Raw genomic sequence first — 25618 nt, 5'->3', positions numbered from 1 at the left:
TGCCCCTCCTTTCTAGGAAGCAAGGCAGCCTGGGATGTGGTGCTGATATGAATCCTGAATTTCCTGTTTCCCTAAACAGAGACAGCACGCGCATACTCACACACATGTACACATACGCGCACACACACATGCACGTATACATGCACACACACACACATATACACACACCCATGCACATGAGCAACACTCCCCAGCAGCCACTTCTGACCTAGCCCTGCATACTGCGGAAACTTCAGGAACAGGAAAAACCAGACCCAGGGAGCTATCTGAATGTCACCAGTCATCAGCCCCGGGCAGGAATCGGATGGGCTGCCAGCGCCTCCCTCCCCGTCTTTATCTGCTGTTCAAGAGGGCCTCTCCTTTCTCACGGCCTCCTCGGCTTCCTGAAGGCAGCAGCTCAATGCAGGCATAGGCGCCCTGGCGTGAGGTCACAGGCAGGCCCTTCCCTTCACTCTTGCTTCTCCAGCTAAGCCCCACTGGGCAGGCTTGTGCTTGAAGTTTAGTGAGGGCCCTGCAGGCACCCCGCCCCCCGCCGCCAGCACCCTCCTCACCTTCAGAGAACACTCCCTGGGCTCCTGGAGACACCAGCAGGGGCTGAGCACACACACAGAGCAGGGAGCACACACAGAGAGCAGGGAGCACTCACACAGAGCAGGGAGCACACACAGAGAGCAGGGAGCACACAGAGAGCAGGGAGCACACACAGAGAGCAGGGAGCACACACACAGAGCAGGGAGCACTTACACAGAACAGGGAGCACACACAAAGCAAGGAGCACACACAGAGAGCAGGGAGCACACACACAGAGCAGGGAGCACACACAGAGCAGGGAGCACACACACAGAGCAGGGAGCACACACACAGAGCAGGGAGCACACACAGAGCAGGGAGCATACACAGAGAGCAGGGAACAGCTGAACCACAGTCTGACTGGCTTGTGTTGAACTCCCCGTGATCCTTCCTCTCAAGCCCCAAACTGATGTAAATCTGAAGTCATCTCCACCCGCCTCCAGCCTCCTGACAGCTGTCCTTCCTGCTTCCAACCTTTCTACCCCGGGTTTCCTGGGACAGGGACTCCAGACCTCCCTCTGAGAGGGGGGAGCCTGGGAGTAAAGTTGGATGAGGCACTTTCACTCCTGCTCTCCCAAGTAGAGATGTACTCCAGCCAGTCTGCCCTGAGAGATGATGAGGAGCAGGCCTTGGGGTGCCCCACACCCCCTGATGTGGAGCCTGAGGATGGGGGAGTACAGGGATCAGGGAAGGCTCCCCGATGAGAATGATCTCAGCACTGGGTTCTGAAGGATGAAGAGAAGTTTGCTGAGCTGGTTGGAGGGAAAGGACAGATGAGGAAACAGCATTTGCAAAGGCCCTGGGACTTGAAAAAGACCTGGCCTGACCGAGGAACTCGGAGCTGCCACATGCGGCTGGCAAGTATACATCAAGTCAGAGTGAGTGGGACAGAAGGAGACCTGGATGTCTCTGCCCATCGGTTCTTAGTAGGAGTTGAGCAGGACACTGGCAAGACCCAACTGGGGGTTGGGAAGGGCACCTGGGAGGCCAGACAGGAGCTGTGAGAGCCACAGGTTTGCTTTCACTAGAAACCAGGAGCACTTCTCCTAGTGGGATCACCTCCTCTCTACATAGTCAAAGCTATGGTTTTTCTAATCGTCATGTAGGGATGTGAGACTTGGTCCATAAAGAAGGCTGAGTGCTGAAGAACTGATGCTTTCGAACTGTGGTGTTGGAAAAGACTCTTGAGAGTTCCTTGGACTGCAAGGAGATCAAACCAGTCAATCCTAAAGAAAATCAACCCTGAATATTCATTGGGAGGACAGATTGAAGCTGAAGCTCCAATACTTGGCCACCTGATGCGAAGAGCTGACTCACTGGAAAAGACCCTGATGCTGGGAAAGATAGGGTAGGAGGAGAAGGGGGAAGCAGAGGATGAGATGGTTGGATGGCATCACTGGCTCAGAGGACATGAACTGGAGCAAACTCCAGGAGAGAGTGAAGGACAGGGAAGCCTGGCATGTTGCAGTGCAAAGGGTCAGACATGACTTAGTGCAACAGCAAGAGATGGCATGAAGACAGTGCCAGATGGATGCTCAGAAAACCTCAGGGAGGCAATAGGAGGGTCTGGCCCCAGGGCCCAGTAGACAGGCCAGGTTCCTGACCAGTGAGGTGGTTTGCCCATGAGTTTTGTGGAACCAGGAAAGTTTGATCTTGCCCCGTTTTGCAGATGGTGCAGCAAGATAGCGGCAGGCATCGTATCACAGCCAGTCAGTGCCTGGGCCAAGAATAGCGCCCGCTCCAGTGGACTCCCACACTGGGCCTCACGCCTTTGATGTGGGCGCAGCAGCTGCACGCGCCTTCCTGCACACACACCTGCTGGCCTGCGTCACCTCCAAACGTGGGCATCCGGGCGCGTGGAGGTGCCCCACCTGAAACATCCCCCTCCTTCCGACACAGCAGATAGAAAATCATCCAGGAAGAAAGCCCTAAGCCAGAAAGGAAACCTGTCGGGGAGCCAAGGCAGCCCTGTCGGGCTCTGCAGGGTCCAGGTGAGAACCTTGGCTCACTCTAGCCAGTTCTCATCCCTGCCTTGGAGCCAGGACCTGCCGAATCCTGCCCCTCCCACCAGAGAAGCGCTCTGAGCAGAGGCAGGAGAGTGCCCAGCGGTCACATGTAGAATGCACCAAGCACTTCTGTGCAGAGGCTGCCTTCAGATGGGAGGGAATTAAAATGGAGCGGCCCCAGAACATCCTGGGGGGTGGCAGTGGCTCCCCAGGGCTCGCCTCCCTGGAGCCCACTTCTCTCTTCTCTCCAGGTGTTTTCTGTCTTTGAAAAGAACCCATCCTGGCCAGCCATCCACTCAGCATTGCCCAGAGCCACTCCGGCCAGTGTGTGCAGAAAGTGGGCCATGGGCGTCGGGATGTCCAGATCCAGTCCTGCCTGAGGACAGCGGGGTGTGTCTGCTACCCCGAGAGGCACGGGCTTGGAAAGCCAAGGTTTTCTTGTAATCTGGGCTTTGGGACTTTTCAAGAGGGAAAAAATGAAAAAGTGTTGTCTGCGGTTTTGTTCTCAATCCAAAGGCACGGTGCTTTGGAGAGTGCTCAGATTCTGCTTTTGGCGGATCTTAGGATCCAAAAATATGATGATGGATGGAGGAAGGGCAGTACTTTTTAGGATTTAACATATTTTCTCAGACACATTTTAAGCTTGATTATAGCTTGAAATACTAATGGTGCGTGTGTCTTAAGCTCAACAAAGAGCTTCTCTCTGCCTAAAGGTACTAGGCCTTTCTAGGAATGATTACAATATTCTTCTCATCCCACTGTCCGGCTAAAAACCTGCACACCTGAGGGTTCCCCATTGCCCGCAGATGCAATCATTGTTATCATCTTTATAGAGATTAGTGAGGGCCGTGCTAAACAAGTGGCATCTATTACCTCATGTAAGTCTCAAAACAAGCTTAAAAGGAAATAGCATTCGGCCCATTACACAGAAGAGAAAACCAAGGTTCAAAGAACAGTCAGGACTTCTCTGAGCTCACTGCACACACAGTATCAGTGCTGGGATGAGCCCCAAACCTAGCAACACTGTCTTCTATCCAACATCCACGCTCCCCTTCATCTACTTCCTATCCTGATGGAAGACTTTAGGCCTCACCCCCTGCTCCTGAAGCCCCTCCCAGGCACCCTGCCCACATCTGACTAGGAAGCATCTCCAGAAGAGGCAGCATCCTTGCTAACTTTACCTGCCTGATGCTAGGTGGTCCCTTGCCATGTCCAGCACAGAACCTGGTGCCCAAAAGGGGGGCAGTAACTGTGTGTGAGAGCGAAAGTGTTAGTCGCTCAGTCGTGTCCGACTCTTACAATCCCATGGACTGTGGCTCACCAGACTCCTCTCCGTGGAATTCTCCAGGCAAGAATACTGGAGCGGGTTGCCATTCCCTTTTCCAGGAGATCTTCCCAACCCAGGGATCGAACTGAGGTCTCCCACATTGCAGGCAGATCCTTTACTGTCTGATTGTGGAGTGAATAATTTAATTCTGCACTAGAGCATTGTTTTCACTCTTGACAACTCTGTCTATCAAGAAAATTAATAGCATCTACCAATGGGCTCTGCATCTCCCCAGGCTTGACGGTGAGAAAGATGACCTACAGACGCAGGTAAAGTTGAGACCAACACTCAGAGGGTGGGCTCAGCAGGCCAGTCTGGCTGGAGGTTTTGTTTCTGTTTTGTGTTTTGGTTTTGGGGCCATGAGGCATGTGGGATCTTAGTTCCCCACCCAGGGAATGAATCCTCACCCCTGCCCTCACCCAATTTTAACCACTGGACCTCCAGGAAGTCCCAGGCTGGAGGTTTTACATTCAGACAGTCTCCCAGGTATACTGCCGCTGGCCACCCTGGCCTCACCGTGCTTGAGAAGTGACCATCTAGCCAATTAAAAACACTTAACATGAGGCTCACCAACGTTTTGGACAACTTCAAAACTCTGGCTCAAACTTGTGGTTACCAAGAGGGGAACGGGGAAGTGAGATCACTTGGGAGATTGGGACTGACGTACACACACCACCGTGTATAAAATAGATAACTAATGAGGACCTTGCTGTTGTTCAGTCGCTCGGTTGTGTCCGACTCCTGGTGACTCCATGGACTGCAGCATGCCAGGCTTCCCTGTCCTTCACCATCTCCCGGAGATTGCTCAAACTCGTATCCATTGAGTTGATGATTCCATCCAACCAACTCATCCTCTGTGTCCCCCTTCTCGCATCAGGAACCCTTCTCAATACTCTGTAATGAACTATATGGGAAAAGAATCTTAAAAAGAGTGGATAGATGGACACATATAGCTGATTCACTTTGCTGTACGGAAGAAACTGACCCAACATTGTAAAGCAACTATACTCCAATGAAAATTAATGAAAGAAAACCCTCTGATCACAGCCTGAAAAAAAAAAATGAGTGAGCACATTCTCAGTTTCCTACTTGAAGGAGTCATTTGCTATGGTGGGGGATTTTTCTCTGCACTTTCTGAAATGCCAGGAAATACAATTTCAAATGTGACTACTCTGTCCTCATCCGGGCACTACAAGCTCACCTGGCTGTACCTCAGAGGGCGCCCGGGGCTCCCCGCCAGGGCGCCAGCACCCAGCTTAGAGTTACGTTCTGACTCCTCTGAACATGACACCCCATCCTTCGGCACGGGTGCACTCAGAAAAAATTCCCGTAGATCACACGCACGCACACACATGCCGGGCCCCACACACGTACACACGCACACACACAGCCTCAGCTTCCGGTTGGCGATGAATGTGCGGGTGTTTCTCTGCTTCTCACTCGCAGGAACAGCCCACGGGGACAGCGCAGGTGCTGTCCCTCCGCGAGCCAGGGAGATGTCCACTGGCACCAGGGCAGCATCCCCGCAGGCCCGGGGCCAGTGAATCACGCAGCCCGGTCCTTCCCCAGTTCCCGGAGCTGGCAGAGCTGACTGAAAAACCAGTAGCAGCTGGCAGGAAATGGGTGCGAGCACTGACCACAGATAAACTGTAGGGCTCCACAGAGCCACAGCAGAGAGACCCTGCGACAGGAAGTCGAGCCGTCAGGCCGCAGCCCCACGCCTGCTCACGGGGCACCCCGGGGGCCACGGAGGACTGCGGGCCCCCGATAACACTGGGGGACACAGCTGTGGGGTCACGACCACGGGAGGCGCACGGGCGGCCAGACCGGGAGGGCCTGCGGCCCCGGAGGGAGGGGAAGAAGTGGCCAGGAAGGAGGAGGAAGCAGAGAAAAACCCCTGACTGGGAGTTCCAGGCTCTGCCTTCAGCAGCAGCAAGGGCAACGGTCCTGGCTGGCAGGGTCGGTGATGAAATAACAGCCGGCCTTGGGCTACCCTGTCAAAGTCAAGGCTGCGAAGGCCCACGCGCATTTCTTATCCAGGGTCCCTGCTGCAAAACAACCCACTCCCGGGAGTAAAGGGCCCCACTGAGCACAAGAAGCAAAGAAGCACCGCTCTGCATACAGTGTGCAGACTCAACACTTGCAAACACTCTCAAAGCTTCTCGGCCAATTCAGGGGACAGACCCTCTCAAATACATCATGACAGAGGGATCAATGGCCAGGCAGCACACAGATCTTTCCATACATTATCCAGCTTAATGCTCACAGACATCCTAGGAGATGGGTCGGATCACACCCCCATTTTACAGATGGGTAAACTGAGGCTCGAGGAATTAGCCCACCTTGCCCTGGGTCGTGAGCTTATGAAGGACAGAGCCCTAATTCAAGGTCTGACTTCAGTCTCCATGCTGGGCACCACGTTCAATATCCTCCACTCACAGGGAGAGCCTGTAGGTGCTGGAAGTGTGGAAGAGAGAGACGGGGAGGCTAGCAGACCTGAGAGTGGGGGCCTGCAGTTAGCGTCCAGTAACATCCTCCCACAGCCCGGGGGGGACGCCAGGCCAAGAGGCCCAGTGAGAGGGGACCAAACATCTTTGCACCCCAAAGCAGACCCAGGGGTCCATCCACAGACAGCCAGAGCAGGGTGACGCTCTGGCCACTGGCTCCTCGGGGATATTTTTGGACAAGCTCTAGCTCTGCACTTGAACTCCTGAACCGGGTATCCGACTCCCAGGGAAAGAGAGGCTGGGTTGAGAAGAGCCGACGTGGGCATTCCCAGGCCTCTGTCTGCCTCTCCTGTGGGTGGCACGCTGCAAGGGGCGGGGGTCGCCTTCCTGGCTCTGAGGAGCAGCCCAGGGCACCTGCCCCAGGGGTGAGAGCGGCCCCCTCTGCTGGCCCCGATTCGGGCCCGTCTCCCCGTCTCTAGCGAGACGAAGTTCAGCTGGGCGACTGACTCACCCTTGTTCCTGGAACTGTCTGAAGGCGGGAGAGGATGCTGTGGGTAGATTCTAACTGTATCATCTGGGCTGGGGCCGGTAGCAGATGGTCCTTAGGAAAAAAAAAAAATACTTCCATGTGGGCTTAAAATAGCTCAGCACTCACCATCAGCTGAATGGGGAAATGTACGAGCTCACGGGTCACGTGGGGGTGGGCGCTGCAGGTTGGGACACGGAGCCCTGGGGCACAGCCACAGAGGCAAGGCCCAGAAGGCGGAAAGGAGAGGCCACAGCACCCCAACCCCCCGCAATCTGCCCAGCCTGGTGGAGGAGGCGGCGGCCCCCTGACAGTTTGGAGTCCACGTGACCCACGGCCACAGAGAGGACCAGGGTCTGAGACCCACAGCTGGGGCGCGGGCACGAGGCCTGGACCTCGGAGCCTGCCCGGGTTAAATCTCAGATCTGCCACTCGCTGTTTCGTGCGCCCTGGGGCAGGTCGCTTCCTCTTTCTGCGCCCCAGTTCCCCCATCTCTGAAGTGGAGCAAACTCAGCAGCCTTCTCTGGGGCAGGCTGGTAGGGGGAGTGGCGTCTGCAGGAGCCCAGCCCCCCGGGAGGGGCTCTCTAAGCTGGCTCACAGCTCGGAGGGCTCACCCAGAGGCAGGAGCAGGTCCCCTCTTCTTTTCCTGTCCTTATTTAAACAGCGACAAGGGACAGCTCTGACAGTCTGAGTCTCAAGTTACACCCCGGGGGGCCAATGCCTGTGCCCTGGGAGGGCCAAGTGATGACAGGAAAGACACCCCAGGCTGGGACAGGCAGAGGAGGCCAGCTGCCCCAGAAGCGGGCAGCAGGCAGGCAGTCCGGCTCAAGCCAGCAGCCCAGGACCTCCAGGGCTGTCTCCTGACCCCCCAGAGCCCAGCAATCAGAGTCTCCCTGTCCCATGGTGGTCTCTGATGAGTAGATCAGATCAGATCAGTCGCTCAGTCATGCCCGACTCTTTGTGACCCCATGAATCCCAGCACACCAGGCCTCCCTGTCCATCACCAACTCCCAGAGTTCACTGAGACTCACGCTCATCGAGTCAGTGATGCCATCCAGCCATCTCATCCTCTGTCGTCCCCTTCTCCTCCTGCCCCCAATCCCTCCCAGCATCAGAGTCTTTTCCAATCAGTCAACTCTTCGCATGAGGTGGCCAAAGTATTGGAGTTTCAGCTTTAGCATCATTCCTTCCAAAGGAATCCCAGAGCTGATCTCCTTCAGAATGGGCTGGTTGGATCTCCTTGCAGTCCAAGGGACTCTCAAGAGTCTTCTCCAACACCACAGTTCAAAAGCATCAATTCTTCGGCACTCAGCCTTCTTCACAGTCCAACTCTCACATCCATACATGACCACAGGAAAACCATAGCCTTGACTAGACGGACCTTTGTTGGCAAAGTAGTGTCTCTGCTTTTGAATATGCTATCTAGGTTGGTCATAACTTTTCTTCCAAGAAGTAAGCATCTGTTAATTTCATGGCTGCAGTCACCATCAGCAGTGATTTTGGAGCCCCCAAAAATCAAGTCTGACACTGTTTCCACTGTTTCCCCATCTATTTCCCATGAAGTGATGGGACCGGATGCCATGATCTTCGTTTTCTGAATATTGAGCTTTAAGCCAACTTTTTCACTCCCCTCTTTCACTTTCATCAAGAGGCTTTTGAGTTCCTCTTCACTTTGGGCCATAAGGGTGGTGTCATCTGCATATCTGAGGTTATTGATATTTCTCCCGGCAATCTTGATTCCCGCTTGTGTTTCTTCCAGTCCAGCGTTTCTCATGATGTACTCTGCATAGAAGTTAAATAAACAGGGGGACAATATACAGCCTTGACGAACTCCTTTTCCTATTTGGAACCAGTCTGTTGTTCCATGTCCAGTTCTAACTGTTACTTCCTGACCTGCATACAGATTTCTCAAGAGGCAGGTCAGGTGGTCTGGTATTCCCATCTCTTTCAGAATTTTCCACAGTTTATTGTGATCCACACAGTCAAAGGCTTTGGCATAGTCAATAAAGCAGAAATAGATGTTTTTCTGGAACTCTCTTGCTTTTTCCATGATCCAGCAGATGTTGGCAATTTGATCTCTGGTTCCTCTGCCTTTTCTAAAACCAGCTTGAACATCAGGAAGTTCACGGTTCACATATTGCTAAAGCCTGGCTTGGAGAATTTTGAGCATTACTTTACTAGCGTGTGAGATGAGTGCAATTGTGCGGTAGTTTGAGCATTCTTTGGCATTGCCTTTCTTTGGGATTGGAATGAAAACTGACCTTTTCCAGTCCTGTGTCCACTGCTGAGTTTTCCAAATGTGCTGGCATATTGAGTGCAGCACTTTCACAGCATCATCTTTCAGGATTTGGAATAGCTCAACTGGAGTTCTATCACCTCCACTAGCTTTGTTCGTAGTGATGCTTTCTAAGGCCCACTTGACTTCACATTCCAGGATGTCTGGCTCTAGGTGAGTGATCATACCATCGTGATTATCTGGGTCGTGAAGATCTTTTTTGTACAGTTCTTCTGTGTATTCTTGCGATCTCTTCTTAATATCTTCTGCTTCTCTTGAGTAGAAGACCTCCCAACTGTAGGGCAGAGGAGTAGTACCCTCCAAGGGAGATAGAGGCCTTAGGGCCATTTGTCCAAGACAGAATGTCGGTCTGGGAATGGTCGGCTTCTATACCAGTACACCTCTGTGTCCTCGGGGTAATCGGTGTGCTGCACTGGTAAATGTTGAATGACCAGCTCCGCAGGGGATTAGAAAGTGGCTCTGATTTGTGCCAGTCTTCATGGTGTCAATACCCCAACCCTGCATAGCTTGCACACTGAAGGTGGACTTTGGGAAGACACGGCAGGGGGCTTCCACCAGCTCCCACACCCGGCCACGATCGCTGAAGCACCGAGCAGCGTGCTAAGGGAGAAGACAGTGCTTTCAGTCAGACTCTGGGTAACCACCATTCACCCATTGAACTTGGTTCAGTCCTGACTGCTCTTATTAGGCTGGGTGGCCTTGGGCAAGTGACCCACTTACGCTGGGCTTCCCGTGTAAAGTGAGGCTCAGAAGCGCCACCCTCCGTATGAGGGTAAGGGGGGCGTGGTAACGATGCCTGCGCAGTAATAGTTGTTACATCGGGCACACACCTGAGGACCCGCACGTGGCTCTCGGTCATCAGGAGCACTTAGAGCCTCGCCCACCCATCGCTGCTCAAGCAGCTGTCTCCCCGCAGCCCTGCATACCCTCCTTCCCCTCATATGCTCCTTCAGAGTGCTGCCAGACTGGCCCCCACTGCCCCTTCCTCCTGCCTCTGGGTCCACCCAGGGCTACAGCCTCAGCCGCTTCACCAGCTCCCGCCAAGGTCCCTAGTGACCTCACTTTCTAAATCTGTGAGATGTGCCTCAGTCATCTTCTCTTCCACTTTTCAGCAGCACCAGGGGGGGCGGGCAGGGGAGGATGCTGCGGACCACCCAGCTCCCCTTCCGTGGCGGCTCCTTCTCCTGCCAACCCTCCCCAGGCTTCTTTCTCTACTCTCCCTGCCTGGGCATTTTTTTTCCTCTGCTGTGGACAGTCAGGCTGCCTCGAGCCTTAGGTGGGAGTGTGCCTCTCCAGAGACGGTTTCGCCAGCCCGCTCCAGGGGCCCCTGTACCCTCTCCGCATCTACCAGCCTCTCCCAAACTTGCCTCCACCCAGGCTGCTGCTCTGCCCACCTTGGCATCGAACCCAAGTCCGCTCCACACACCTCCTCGGTTCTTCGTCCAGAACCCAATGGACCACTCCCTGCCAGACCTGTTCTGCTCCCGGCATCTGTAACTTAACGACTGCCACCCCCCTTAACCCTGCTGTCACCTGGTCCTGTTTGCCACTATTCTCCCCCTTGGCCCCAGATCGAATCTCCTCCAGACCTGTATCTCTCCAGGCATCTGGCCAGCCCATCCCCTTGGTCTTCTCTCTTCAGTACAATCTCCCAGTGCAAGCGAGTGCCACTTCTGGGGACCTGGCCATGCTGCCCCATCTCACTGGCCTCTCCTCCAGCCTTGCCCTCAACTCCATCCTCTGTATCCTTCCAGGGTGATCTTTTGAAATCTCATAGGGGGTCAGGCCACCCTCAAGTAGGAAGTGAAAGTGAAGTTCGCTCTGTCGTCTCCAACTCTTTGCGACCCCACTGACTGTACAGTCCATGGAATTCTCCAGGCCAGAATACTGGAGTGGGTACATTTCCCTTGTCCAGGGGATCTTCCCCACCCAGGGATAGAACCCAGGTCTCCTGCATTGCGGGCAGATTCTTTTACCTGCTGAGCTACAAGGGAAGCCCAGGAATACTGGAGTGGGTAGCCGATCCCTTCTCCAGGGGATCTTCCCAACCCAGGAGTCAAACCGGGGTCTCCTGCATTGCAGGCAGATTCTTTACCAACTGAGCCACCAGGGAAGCCCCAAAATCTCAGAGGCAGTTAAGCCACCCTCAAGTAGGAAGCTCAGAAAATCTCAGCTTGTCTTCTCGGGACCTGGGGGACCAACCTCAGCCTACTTCTCTCTCTCCCTGTCTGTCTACCTGTCTGTCTCTACTTCCTCTTATCACCCCCTCCTCACCCCACACTCCTGCCTTTTGATTTCAGCCCAGTCACTGCTCCCACCTTCCTTACATCACACGCCCCTGCACCCCACGCGGGAGAGGACTGAGTCCTACACCATTGTCTTCATAGCAGTTAACGCGCTTTGTGATTATTCACCTCCTTCTGTGGTTAATTGATTAACATCTAAGTCTCCCACTGGGCCAGTTATTCCCAAAGTGGAATTGGCTGAAGTTTTGAGCTGGGTAATGCTTTACCCTGCTATTGTCTGCGGCTGGCAGGAGGGCCGAGCCCCACCCACTAGATGCCTGCGGCACTCCCAGCCGTCGTTCAGTTCAGTTCAGTTCAGTTCAGTAGCTCAGTCCTGTCCGACTCTTTGCAACCCCATGGACTGCTGCACGCCAGGCCTCCCTGTCCATCACCAACTCCCAGAGTTTACTCAATCTCGTGTCCATTGACTCGGTGATACCATCCAACCATCTCATCCTCTGTCGTCCCCTTCTCCTCCCGCCTTCAATCTTTTCCAGCATCAGGGTCTTTTCAAGGAGTCAGTTCTTCCGATCATGTGGCCAAAGTATTGGAGCTTCAGCTTCAGTCTCAGTCCTCCCAATGAGTATTCAGGGTTAATCTCCTTTAGGATTGACTGGGTTGATTTCCTTGAAGTCCAAGGGACTCTCAAGAGTCTTCTCCAGCTCCACAGTTCAAAAGCATCACTTCTGCAGCACTCAGCCTTCTGTATAGACCTGAGACTGTCTCAAGTCAGAGGGTTTTAGATGGAGAACTAGGGTCTAAAGTGTAGACAAGATGCCATAAAACCCTGAGAGGAGAGGCCAGTGTGGGTGGGAGCAGCACAACAGAAACTGTAGGGGGCTTAGCATCAGGTTGGCCCTTAAAGGATAGACTAATAATAGCAATAATAATTAATAATTGAAGCTAATATTTACTGAGCACTAACACTGTCTTGATCGATTTTTATGGATTATCTCACTTGATTTTCACCATCATCCCAGGACACAGATGTTAGTCATACTCCCATTTTACAAAGAAACTGAGGCTCATAGAATTAAATAATATGCTTAAGTTTGCACAACTCACTATTGGCAGAGTCAAGATTTGAACCCGTGTGCTCTGGCTTTGGGAACAACGTGCTCAGACACTGTCAAGAGGATTTGGGTATATCAGCTCCTCTACACCTGTGGGGCACAGGTCCCCAAGTCTGGCAGCCTAACCCAACATAGATTTATCACCTCACAGTTCCGATGGGTCAGGAATCTGGGAGTGGCTTAGCTGGTTCTGGCTCCCAGGCTGTCAATCAAGGTGACAGCCTGTGGTCACCTCAGACTCCACGAGCGGAGGGTGTGGCCCCAAGCTTGCTCACGTGGTTATCACAGGCCTCCACAGGTGTCTTGGCTGGCACCCTGGTGGACTCCTTGCCCCGTGGGCCTCTGCACAGGGCCGCCAAGTCATAGTCCCCGAAGAGCCTCATCACCCTGGAAATGACATCCCATCACTTCTGCCAACATCGATTCTTGAGAAGCAAGTCCCCAAGCCCAGCCCACACACCCTAGGGACGAGCATTGCACAAGTCACCGGCTCCGGAAGCGGGGCCCACCGCGGGGGGGTGGGGGGGGCGGTGCTCGTGGAGGAGCTGGGCACCCCCAAACAGCATGGGGTGTAAGCCCATTGTCTCCCTGCTTGATTCCCCAGCCCAGGAATTCTACGTGTGCTTCCTTAAGTAACAAGAATAGCCTCAAAGCGAGTTAAACTTGATTCCCAACCTGAGAAAACGCTTCCTCCCATTCTTCTCAGGAAGTGAAGTGAAGTGAAGTGAAGTGAAGTGAAAGTCGCTCAGTCGTGTCCAACTCTTTGTGACCCCATGGAATTCTCCAGGCCAGAATACTGGAGCGGGTAGCCTTTCCCTTCTCCAGGGGATCTTCTCAACCTGGGGATTGAACCCATTGCAGGCAGATTCTTTACCAACTGAGCCACAAGGGAAGCTCTCTTCCAGGAACTGAGTGCCAAATAAGACAAGCACTCCTTAAAGCTCCTGTGCACTGGCGGCTGTGTCTTTGCACCGCAGTGGCATGAGCCTGAAAACTGGGCACCGCCAGTCCCTCTGCCTGATTCCTCACCACCTGACTGCGGGCAGCCCCCAGCGCCTCTCAAGTGCTTCATGTTCCATTGTCTCCCTTCCCTCCCCAGGGCCCCCCATGAAGAAACATCCCTGAAGATGTTTCTCCAGGCATCACTGCAGACGTCACTGTGGACAGCACCTTCTGAGAATCCCTACACACACAGGTCAGGCCGCCTCTCAAAGGCCATCCACGGCTCCCCATTGCCAAGGGGCAAGGCCCTAACTTGAGCCTGGCACTCAAGACCCTCTGTCTTGTAGCCCAAACCGGCTCCCCACCCAGCCCCCGTGCTCGAGCAAAGATGATCCACAAGCTCTGACCCTTCCTGCTTGTCACCCCATCTCTAAATCTCGAAATACTTTTCCTGCTCCTCTTCCTTTACCCAAACCCTAGTCTCCCTTCAAGGTCAAGCAAATTAATGCCCAACCTTCTCAGTGAACCTTTCCAAGGCTACTCTGAGTCTCTGAAGATGAACTTGGCAGGAGACAGTGTGTGCTCAACAGGGTCAATGAAATAAAAATACTCACCAGAGCAAGCAAACTATTCTAGAAAAGCTGTCTGAGTGCCCTCCCTAAACACACAGTCCTGCCCTCGTTTTTGAGACCTGTTTACTCCCTATGGTCACCCTGGACTCGACCTTCCAGCTCTCCTGAGCAAAGTTTCCCTTATCCTCCCAGCTGAACCCCTGCACTCTCTGAGCCCTGAGCATCTCCTGCCCCCAAGGTGTTCCTGACCGAGTCTGAGTACTTTTCATGACAGAACTGTGTTCAGTTCATCTCTGAGTCCAGAATGGAGCTGAGAAACTGGGATAAATGTGGTTGGGAACGAGGAAGAAGGTGGAGACTGCTCATTGCAAGGACTCACCTCTAAAAAATACATTAGAGGCGCTTTACTCTATTTTTTGGGCTCAGAGACACAGGCTTTCTTTCCGATCTGAGAATATACACTCAACGCTGTATGGACAAGGAAGAAAGGATGAGGCTGAACAAAGACCAATCACCCACTGCAAGTGCTTCAGCTGAAGAGGTGCTAAGCCCAGACGACGCGCGCCAGAGGTCTTGCGTGAGATGCAGAGGCAGGACCAGGGAGAGGCAGGCGAGGAGCATCGCACCCCAACACAAGGGCGGACCCAAAGTCTCCCCGGAACAGCCTCCCGTCCCGCGGGCTCCACCAGATGACACCCACATTACTCACTGCACATCTACTCTCGAACTTCACTTTCTGCTCTTCTCTTTTCACACATTGTTCAGAAATATATACTGGTGCCCACATTACATTCTGCTTGTAAACAGCTTGCCAGAGAGGCGACAGGCCCAGGGCTCTCTGAGATGGGAACGGAGGGGCGGGGGAGGGCAGGCCATTTGCATAGAAGGTGGAGTTCGATGTGAAAGTTGCCCGGTGCGGCACGTGGAGCCCTGCCTGTCTCCTGGCACTGCGGCCTTGGAGGCAGGGCCTCAGCTGTTCTCAGTGAAGGCTGGCTTTTCTGAAAAGCACCTTATCTCAGATTTTGGGGGTCTGAGGATCACTTTGGACCCTTAAAAAGAAAAAGAGCTTTTTTGTGGGGGGGGGGTTGCATTTGAAGATATTTACTGTTTTAGAAATTAAAACTGAGAAAAATGTTTGGACGCTTATCAGTTTGTATCAAAAATAACAGGCGGTGCTAATGGTAAAGAATCCACTTGCCAGTGCAGAGACGCGGGTTCGATCCTTGGGTCAGGATGATCCGCGGGACAAGGAAATGGCAACCCACTCCAGTATTCTTGCCTGGAGAATCCCATGGACAGAGGAACCTGGCAGGCTACCATCCATGGGGCCACAAAAGAGTCAGACACGACTTAGCAACTAAATACAACAAACCGTAAGTGACCTCCACGAGCGAGGAAAACGCAGCGGATGAGGGCTGTGACTATGACAGTCCAGTCGGATAGGATGGGCCGGCATCATGCTGGGGTCAGGAGTCTCGGGTTCCAGGGCCAGCCCTGCCTCCAACGTGCAGGGGTCTATGCGCAAGCCACCAAAAGCGGGGTCTGTGGGCCTTGCCAAGTGGTGAGGGGTGGATGAACCCTGGCTTCTGAAATTGTCTTCTTAGAAGCACAGATATAATGAAACATCCGCAAGTGATTACACTGTGTGTATTCACCCTAAAAACTCTATTGAATATGAAAAAGCCATCATTGCTTACAGATAATATGACTTTCCAACCAAAAATGTATAAAGAAGTCATCTAACAATATTATCATAACCAAGAGTTCTATAAGATGACAGGAGGAGAGCATAAAAAACTCAATAGCTTTCCGTGGAGCAATAATCATTAGAAGGCTTTTCAGTTCCCATTCCCAGTACAGCTCTTAAAATTAATATGTCAGAATAAACTAACAAGAGAAGTGTAAGACCAATATAAAGAAAAATGTCAAAAAAGCATCAAATATTTCTTATGAAAGATCCTACTCCTGGATGGGAAGTCTCCATTTTTAAAGATGTCAGTTCTTCTCCAAATTAATCTATAAACACAAGCTTAAAAGTTGTCGTGGAACTTAGCAAAATGATTCTAAACATCTTATAGAAAAAATAAATGTGTAATTATAAATAATTTATAAAATATAAATATATATAGCTTATATACATATGAATTATATACACACATATATATATATATATCCATCCAAAACTGGGAATATATATATTCATCCAAAATTTGGAAGAGGGTAAAACTTAGGGAGGACTTGCCCATAAGTATCAAATATATAATAATTAAAACATAATTAGTTCAGTTCAGTTCAGTTCAGTCACTCAGCCTTGTCCAACTCTTTGCAACCCCATGGACTGCAGCACACCAGGCCTCCCTGTCCATCACCAACTCCCGGAGTTTACCCAAACTCATGTCCATTGAGTCCGTGATGCCGTCCAACCATCTCATCCTCTGTCGTCCTCTTCTCCTCCTGCCCCCAATCCCTCCCAGCATCAGGGTCTTTTCCAATGAGTCACTCTTCGCATCAGGTGGCCAAAGTATTGGAGTTTCAGCTTCAGCATCAGTCCTTCCGATGGATATTCAGGACTGACTTTCTTCAGGATTGACTGGTTGGATCTCCTTGTAGTCCAAGGGACTCTCAAGAGTCTTCTCCAACACCACAGTTCAAAAGCATCAGTTCTCCAGCACTCAGCTTTCTTTATAGTCCAACTCCCACATGACTACTGGAAAACAAAATAATAACAAATAATAAAACAAAACATAATAATGTATAGTAATTAAAGCACTTGGGATACATGTGCATAATAGACAAATACACTAGTGAATATATTAGAGTCCAGAAATAGACCCATTGCAAATGGAAATTTAACATATGGTAAAGAAAGCTGAAACTCCAATCCTTTGGCCACCTGATGCAGAGAGCTGACTCATTTGAAAAGACCCTGATGCTGGGAAAGATTGAGGGCAGGAGGAGAAGGGGATGACAGAGGATGAGATAGTTAGATGGCATCACCGACACATGGCCACAAATCCTTTGAAGTGTCTTCCCTCTACGGGTGGGGTCCATGTCCCTTGAATCTGATTGGACGGGTGACTTCCATCCAGTTCAGTCAGTTCAGTCAGTTCAGTTCAGTCACTCAGTCATGTCCGACTCTTCAAGACCCCATGAATCGCAGCACGCCAGGCCTCCCTGTCCATCACCAACTCCCAGAGTTCACTCAGACTCACGCCCATCGAGTCAGTGATGCCATCCAGCCATCTCATCCTCTGTCGTCCCCTTCTCCTCCTGCCCCCAATCCCTCCCAGCATCAGAGTCTTTTCCAATGAGTCAACTCCTCGCATGAGGTGGCCAAAGTACTGGAGTTTCAGCTTCAGCATCATTCCCTCCAAAGAAATCCCAGAGCTGATCTCCTTCAGAATGGACCTGTTGGATCTCCTTGCAGATCTCCAAGGGACTCTCAAGAGTCTTCTCCAACACCACAGTTCAAAAGCATCAATTCTTCAGCGCTCAGCCTTCTTCACAGTCCAACTCTCACATCCATACATGACCACAGGAAAAACCATAGCCTTGACTAGACGGACCTTTGTTGGCAAAGTAATGTCTCTGCTTTTGAATATGCTATCCAGATTGGTCATAACTTTCCTTCCAAGGAGTAAGCATCTTTTAATTTCATGGCTGCAGTCACCATCTGCAGTGATTTTGGAGCCCAGAAAAATCAAGTCTGACGCTGTTTCCACTGTTTCCCCATCTATTTCCCATGAAGTGGTGGGACCGGATGCCATGATCTTCATTTTCTGAATGTTGAGCTTTAAGCCAATTTTTTCACTCCCCACTTTCACTTTCATCAAGAGGCTTTTTAGTTCCTCCTCACTTTCTGCCATAAGGGTGGTGTCATCTGCATATCTGAGGTTATTGATATTTCTCCCGGCAATCTTGATTCCAGTTTGTGTTTCTTCCAGTCCAGCGTTTCTCATGATGTACTCTGCATATAAGTTAAATAAGCAGGGTGATAATATACAGCCTTGACGTACTCCTTTTCCTATTTGGATCCAGTTAAGCGATGCCATGTGCCTTCCAAGGTGACCCCCTAGAAGGTCATGCACCTTCCCCTGGTTCTGCTCCCTTGAGGTGCCCTGAGCTTCCATCAGGATGGCAAGCCACCCTAAGCTCCATACTATGAGGAAGCCCAGGCCACACAGAAGTCAAGTGTAGGTGCTCCAGGCAGCTTTTGAAGTGAGTCCAGCTTTTGAGGCAACCCAGACCAGGTTGCAGTCATGACAGGCAGCCCAGATCTGAGGTCAAAGTCAATCGTTAGCTGGCAGGTGGGTGCCTAGGTCAGGGCCAACATGCTGATGGGGGCCCAGTAGATGATGGTCTCCTTTTCTTGCTCCTCAAGAAAGCTGAGCACCAAAGAATTGATGCTTTGAACTGTGGTGTTGGAGAAGACTCTTGAGAGTCCCTTGGACTGCAAGGAGATCCAACCAGTTCATTCTGAAGGATATCAACCCTGGGTGTTCCTTGGAAAGACCGATACTAAAGCTGAAACTCCAGTACTTTGGCCACCCCATGAGAAGAGTTGACTGATTGGAAAAGACTCTGATGCTGGGAGGGATTGGGGGCAGAAGGAGAAGGGGACGACAGAGGATGAGATGGCTGGATGGCATCACCAACTCGATGGACGTGAGTTTGAGTGAACTCTGGGAGATGGTAATGGACAGGGAGGCCTGGCGTGCTGCAATTCATGGGTCGCAGAGTCGGACACGACTGAGAGACTGAACTGAACTGAACTGAAGGGAAACTGACACAGGGAAGACCCAAGGCATCCCCTGCAGACGTCACATCTTGTGTTTCTTGCAAATACGGCAGTAGGAGTCCTGAAAAACGGGTCATCCCAGTGCTGCAGAGCGGCTGCCTTCAGAGGGTGGCTCCGTCCTTCATCAGTGGGTCTTCACATCTGTGATCAGGAGAGCCAGAGGCTGGATCAGAAGGGCAGTGCCTGCTCTAGACTCTGGAGACAGTGACGGCCTTGCTGGGCTGTGCCAGGGAAACAGCACAGAAACAGCTGGAGAACAACCCTAGGAGATGAGCTCAGAGCCAGCACCTCGGAAAGCTCGTGGGACAGTGATGGGAACGGCTTGCTGGACGGCAAAGAGACAGCCCTCGCTGGTGTGCCAAGAAAGGAGTGGCACTTCTTCCCTCTGCCTGGTCCTTTCCGTTCTCATAAGCAGCGGCATTTTTTTTTTTTTCTCAAGCAAAAGCGACGAGATCTGAAAAATCAAAGAACAGACACTGAGCCCAGAAAATGCAGGACAAGGACTCATGTCTGTTTGAGGGGAAGCACAGTTGGACCTGGCCTGAGCAGATGGCATGCGTTTATCTAGAATAAAAACACTGCCTACAACACTGTATCTCCTATTAAAACTGTGCAGCTCAAAAGGCAGAAGAACACAGCACAATCAAACAGCGTGGCACTGCTCACATAGAGAAGACTGGGAAGCAACCTAGAAAACATGGAAGAGGAGAGTCACTGAATCTAAGGTGATACACACACACAGGAGGAAATTCTAGGCAGCCATGCAACTGATATTGTATGGGTAGGTTTATCGACAAGGAGATATGTTTAGAAGATGCAGCCAAGTGAAAAAGAAATATTTTCAAAGATGTGCATAGAATATGATCCAATTCTGGCCAAACGGTATAAAAAGCAAAAATTTATATACAGGGGTAGAAATAAGAATGGCAATTAATATTGCAAAACAGCAAGCACATCTGAGTGGTAGCAAGCATAATGCATGGTTTTATTTTCTCTTTTTTATTTTGCATTTTGTGAACATGCATCAATTTTATGTTCTGGAACAAAATACATGTTTGCTTTCATTTTTCAGATCCCAGAGAATTGAACCAAATTTGTAGTTTACCAGTCCTGTGTTATTGAACAGTCCTGCAGTGGTGCGCTGGTGTCATCCGAGCAGGTGTTACTGTCTCCACTTCACGTCTGGGGAAGCAGGGTTCAGGCTGGCCAGCTCCTGCCTAGAACAGAGGGAACCGAGGCTGGATCTCCAGGGCTCGATCTTCATCAGGCGGACCAAGAGGACACGGAATCTAAGGCCAAGTCCTCCAGGTGCCCCCAGGTCTCTGTCCTCCCCCAGTCAGGCTGAAGACCCCAGACCGAGATGGCTGTCAGCTCTTCTCAGCTCCAGCGTCACCATCTTTGTGCTGTGTTTTGTGTGTCCTGTCCCTTCCCATCACATCAGAGGTGGCTGCCGGAGCTCTGGGCCTCAGCGGAGCCTCCAGAGGACACTTTTCTGGCCGTGAATGGCCTGAGCTCCTGCAGACACTGAGCTTTCCTCCCAGCCTGTTCTGGGCACGTTCTTGACCGCCCTGTCCAGGAAGCGTGACATCGTGGGGTCAGTTCCAGACATCTTGGGGTGGCAGGGGCAGGGGGCTCCAGGACAGATCAGACCAGCCTAGGTTAGAGGATCAGCAACTAGGAAATTTGCTCCTTGGAGGGGCTGACCAGGACCCCAGGGAGGGGAAGAACAGTGCCCCGTCAGAAGCACAGGAATCTCTGGCCCAGAAGCCAGCAGTGTGGAGAGCCACCCCCCAACACCCCACCCCATCCTATGGCAGGGAGCAAAGACTCTGAGCCCTGGGGCAGGAGCCCTTCACCCTGAGCCAGGACTCAGAGGAGGCAGCAAAGGCCTGAAGTTTGGAGACCAGCTGAACCTGAGCTGCCAGCCAGTGAGCCCGTGGCCTTGCCGGGCAGGCCAGCGTTATCATTGCTCGTCCTGATGCTGAGGGGTCCTCCCCAGCCCCTGCCTCCGTCTCTCCGTGTCATTCCACCCTCATCCACTGACAGCAATGGGCCTGGCCAGCAGCATCGCCTTCCTGGTGAAAAGTCTTCCATGGTACCAGCCCGGACTCCCCCCCAGCACTAAAGATGCCCAGACCTCCCTCCCAGCACTAAAGACACCTAGATCCCCCTCCCAGCACTAAAGATGCTCAGATCCCCCTCCCAACATTAGAGATTCCCAGACCCCCTCTCAGCACTAAAGATGCCCAGACCCCCTCCCAGCACTAAAGACACCCAGATCCCCCTCCCAGCACTAAAGATGCCCAGATTCCCCCCACAAGATGCCCAGAAACCCTCCCAGCACTAAAGATGCCCAAACCCCCCACCCAGCACTAAAGACACCCAGACTCCCCTTCCCAAGATGCCCAGACACCCCTTCTAGCACTAAAGACACCCAGATCCCCCTCCCAGCACTAAAGATGCCCAGATTCCCCTCCCAAGATGCCCAGAAACCCTCCCAGCACTAAAGATGCCCAAACCCCCCACCCAGCACTAAAAACACCTAGACTCCCCTCCCAAGATGCCCAGACCCCCCTCCCAGCACTTAAGTTGCCCTAGCCTCAGTCAAGTGTTCCCAATTCATCCACTGCAGACCTCCCTGCACAGCCCTGGTGTTCCAGTCTCCCTGGCCACTGTCTCTGCCCAGCGTCCCTCATCCTCCACCCAGCCTGGAGGCCCTTCTCCTGCAGCGATCCCACTGGAAGCCTGCTCTGCCTTCATCAACCTGCTGAGATTCCCCTCCACCACCACAGGGCCCACCCTGGACCAGACCCCCAGCCCTGGAACTAAACCCAGTCCTCCCAGTGCACACTCACTCTCCTCCCCTTGTGCTTCCGTAGCACAGCCTCTGCCTCAGTCCCCCTATATCCACAGGGTCCACCCCCACCAACTTCCGGAGGGCAAAGTCCGCTTCCTGTTCCTCTTGGAATCTCACCACCCCAAATCCCCATTGCCTTCCAGGGCAAGATTCAGTGTACACAGTAGGCACTCATTGAAGGCTTGTAACATTGACATAACTTCACGGCCAGCTCAAAATCCTGCTCCTAATCTAGCAAAATGGTAGTGTGTTTGGTACAAGGACATCTACAAGCTGGTGAAACAGTCTCAGAAGATTCCAACACATCTAAATCTTCGATTCTCTAAGCTCTTCATGAAATCTTTTTTTTTTTTTAATTTCCTTCAGTTCTTGAAAAAAACCTCAACATTTTATCCCCATGCTATGCATAGATTCTGCCCTTCTGAATGTAGGCAATGTTTTCCCCATCTTGCCCGGTCACCCAGGGCACAAAATAAAATCACTTTAGGAAATCAGAATCCAGAAGAAGACCCATCACTAAAATTTCCCAGGAGGGGCCACCCTAACCTTCCACGAGCACAACTTATAGGCCAGCCGTCTGAACCAAGGTGCCCTGTGCTTCTAAACAGATGACCTGTCACCATAGCAACACCAACATCTGTCATTGCCTCAGAGAGAGAACACCCTTTAAGAGAAACCTACCTAGCAACATGTCAGGTTAACTTCTATGCTCCTTACGCATCCTCTCAGGAATCCAGGCCCAAGTACCACGGGGTTCACAGCGCTTCCGCGAACAGTCTAGAAAGGACTGCCACAGCCGAAGTGGCCTCTTCCCTGACCTGCCCCACCTGTCCTTGGATGAGTCAGGTGCTGGGGCCTCCCCAAAGCCACAGCCTATTGGCCCTGCACTAGGGCACTTACACAAGCCGATTGCTATAAAACAATAACTGCTGCTCCAGTGCTTTGCACGCACTTAACCCTTAGGACAGCCTCTGCAGCAGTGTCAGCCCCACTCAGCGACGAGGGGTGCCTCCAGCACGAGGCCCACCCACCCCCTGCCACCGTGCAGGCGAGGGCCACGCCTGGCTCTTGACACACCATCCACACCCATTTTCCCCCAAAACCCCACTTTATAGAGGAGGAAACCGTCTTGGGAAACTGAAGTCGCTGGCTCCTTCAGAAGCCATGGAGGTAGCGAGTGGCCAGCTCTCCTCCCTGGGGCAGCCTTGGGGCACACACGCCTCCCCAGCAGCTCAGGCACCACGTGAGGGGCCCAGCTGTCTCCCTCTGAGCCCAGGAGCGGGTACCCGGGCACCTACCCTGCTCAGCTCAGGGAAGAATTTCAACCTGGAACCCTCGCCCAAGATCTTCCTCATCTAGGCTGTCGGGCCTTCCAGATCTTACAGAGGGGGTGCTCCTCTGTGTACCTGAGGGGAAGGAGGGCCACAAAACACGTGTGAGACTTTCACCCACAGGAATCACCCCAGGATCTCAGTAAGACACAGGTGCTGTTGGGTGGGGTCGGGGTGGGGCCCAGGAGCCTGCATTTCCAACCAGCTGCCAGGTGAAGCCACTGATGCCCCAGCTTTAGAACCTGGCCCCTTTGTGTAGAAGCAAAGATATATCGTGGGAAGATGCAGTGTTCCCCTGACTCCCACCCCCACCCTCCGCCCCCCACCACCCACCCCCACCTCTCCACTCCCCACCCTGACCCCCACCACTTCGCAGGATTACTGCAGGCTGCCTGTTCAGACCACAAGTTGCTAAGGAAGCTTTAGAGAAGGGGAGGGGTCCTGACCGCCATCCCACCCCAAGGCCTTCCTGGGCTCTGAGTTCACTGATGGGAGCAGGATGGTTTCTCCATTTCTGAAGCCCGAAGGCCCTGGCCTAGGACCCTCTGGAAGGTGCAAGATGCCCAATAAACACTGACTGAATAAAGCAAAGGGAGAAGGAAGGAGGGCAGTGGGGAGGAAGGGATGGAGCAGGAGCTCTGTCCCTGGCCCAGTCTTCCCGCCCACTGCTTTTGCCACCGGCCTCCCGCCTGGAGCCACCACTGCAAGGTCAATTCCTAGCCCAGCAAGGATCCAGTTCTCCCCATCTCCTCCCTAGAGCTGCTGCCGATCCAACCATGACCCGTGGCTACTGCCACCCACCCACATGAGCTGAGCCTGGCCCCCACCTCTCCCAGCCCCCACAGCCTGTAGATTTCTAGGCTGCAACCTCATGCTTCAGCTGTTGCACCCACTCTGTGCTGAGTGGGACAGAGGGGTAGACAGAGGGGCCTGTAAGAGGCGGAGAGCACCACACTGCCAATGGCCTCTGCGCCCTTCCTGAGGCTGCATGCAGCAACCTGGGCCCGCCCATGGGCGCTGGCCGCCTGACCTCAGCCCCCCTTGCTGCCCCCAGGGGCCTTGTCAGCCCCCCTGCAAAGACGCCCCCGGGATGGCGAGCCCCAGGCCAACCCACCCCAAAACACACCTTCCTCTCTGACAAGAGGTGACTCCACCAGCCAGGATTCAAGGTGAAAAGCCCTGGAAGAGCAGCAGTGGAGCAGGGGGCAGTGACGGGGGGAGGGTGTAGGAGGAGAAAAGCCCCCTGCCCAGGAGCCCAGAGGAGCCCACAACCCCTGGGAGACCCACCCCTAGTCATCAGAGCAGCCACGGAAGGAGTCATCTAAGGAGCTAAGAACCCGACGCTTTGCAACCTTAGCTAATGACTGTTAAATGGGCAAATATTTGTAAACAGCATCCCTACACAAGACTTCCCTTTGGTTTTGTTCAATAATTATTGTTTAGAGAAAGTCACAACCCCCACCCCCACCCCCAACACATACACAGTAAATGCTACTTTTGACTGGTGTTCCTAAGGAAATTCGAGCTTCCCTGATAGCTCAGTTGGTAAAGAATCCACCTGCAATGCAGAAGCTGGGTTTGATCCCTTGGTTGGGCAGATCCCCTGGAGAAGGGAATGGCTACCCACTCCAGTTTTCTGGCCTGGAGAACTCCATGGACTGTATGGTCTATGGGGTGGCAAAGAGTCAGACATGACTAAGCAACTCTCACTTTCAAGGAAATTCAAGTCGTGGAGAAAAGGGAGGTCACCAGAGAAAAGAATCAACTTTTTATTCCCCAAATTGACTTAAAACCGCTCAAATCTCAGACACAGCGTCCTCAGAGTGGCTACCAAGACTGACTCCCCAGGGACACACAGGTGGAGCCGCCATACTTTGGGGACGGGGGCAGGAGGGTGTGCTCTGTGGACCTGGTCTAGCCTCCTTTGCTTTACTTTCCTGAAATAGAGGCTCAGCCGGGAGGTTGGTCCACAGGTGAGTTAACTCACTCCAAAAGGGATGCGACAGCAAAGAGTGTGTGGGGACAGATGGACCATGCGGGGACCACGGAAGAGCCATCGGCTGCCCCGCCCATCAGAGGTGGGGCGGTGCTTCTCCTGCTTCTGCACCTCAGAACGCTCTTTCCAAGAAAGTCCACAAAGCAAATGTCATCACAATTGCCTGCCTCCCACCCAATGCCCTAAATGATGGATATCTGCTGTCCCCATGGCTCCGGGACGACCCCCGAGTCTGGGGTGGCCAAGGCAGAACTGACCTGAGGGCCAGGGGCCTCCAGGGCCTGGGAATCTCAGGTCAGGTCCAGAGGCCAAGGCCTACCGCCAGCTGTCTGCATTCAGTAGCCAGGAGCCCGTGTTGACGGGCACAAAAAGTCACCGGCAGCAGTTCGACAATGTGGCCGGGCGGCCAGGCTTTCTCACCACCAGACAATGCCCACTGGACATCGCGCGCCTACTAAGAAGCACAACATTTCATTAAATAAACCAAGTACGGATTTGGTGGCTCTAGCTTCTATAGAGATGCGAGGCTTTTCTCAGCGGAAGGAGTGCTGGCAGCTTAAACCCTAATCCGTCACGCGGACCACAAAGTAGC

The sequence above is a fragment of the Bos indicus x Bos taurus genome, chromosome 11 (assembly GCF_003369695.1).
Source record: "Bos indicus x Bos taurus breed Angus x Brahman F1 hybrid chromosome 11, Bos_hybrid_MaternalHap_v2.0, whole genome shotgun sequence".
Taxonomy (NCBI): domain Eukaryota; kingdom Metazoa; phylum Chordata; class Mammalia; order Artiodactyla; family Bovidae; genus Bos; species Bos indicus x Bos taurus.
This window is presented reverse-complemented; position numbering follows the sequence as displayed.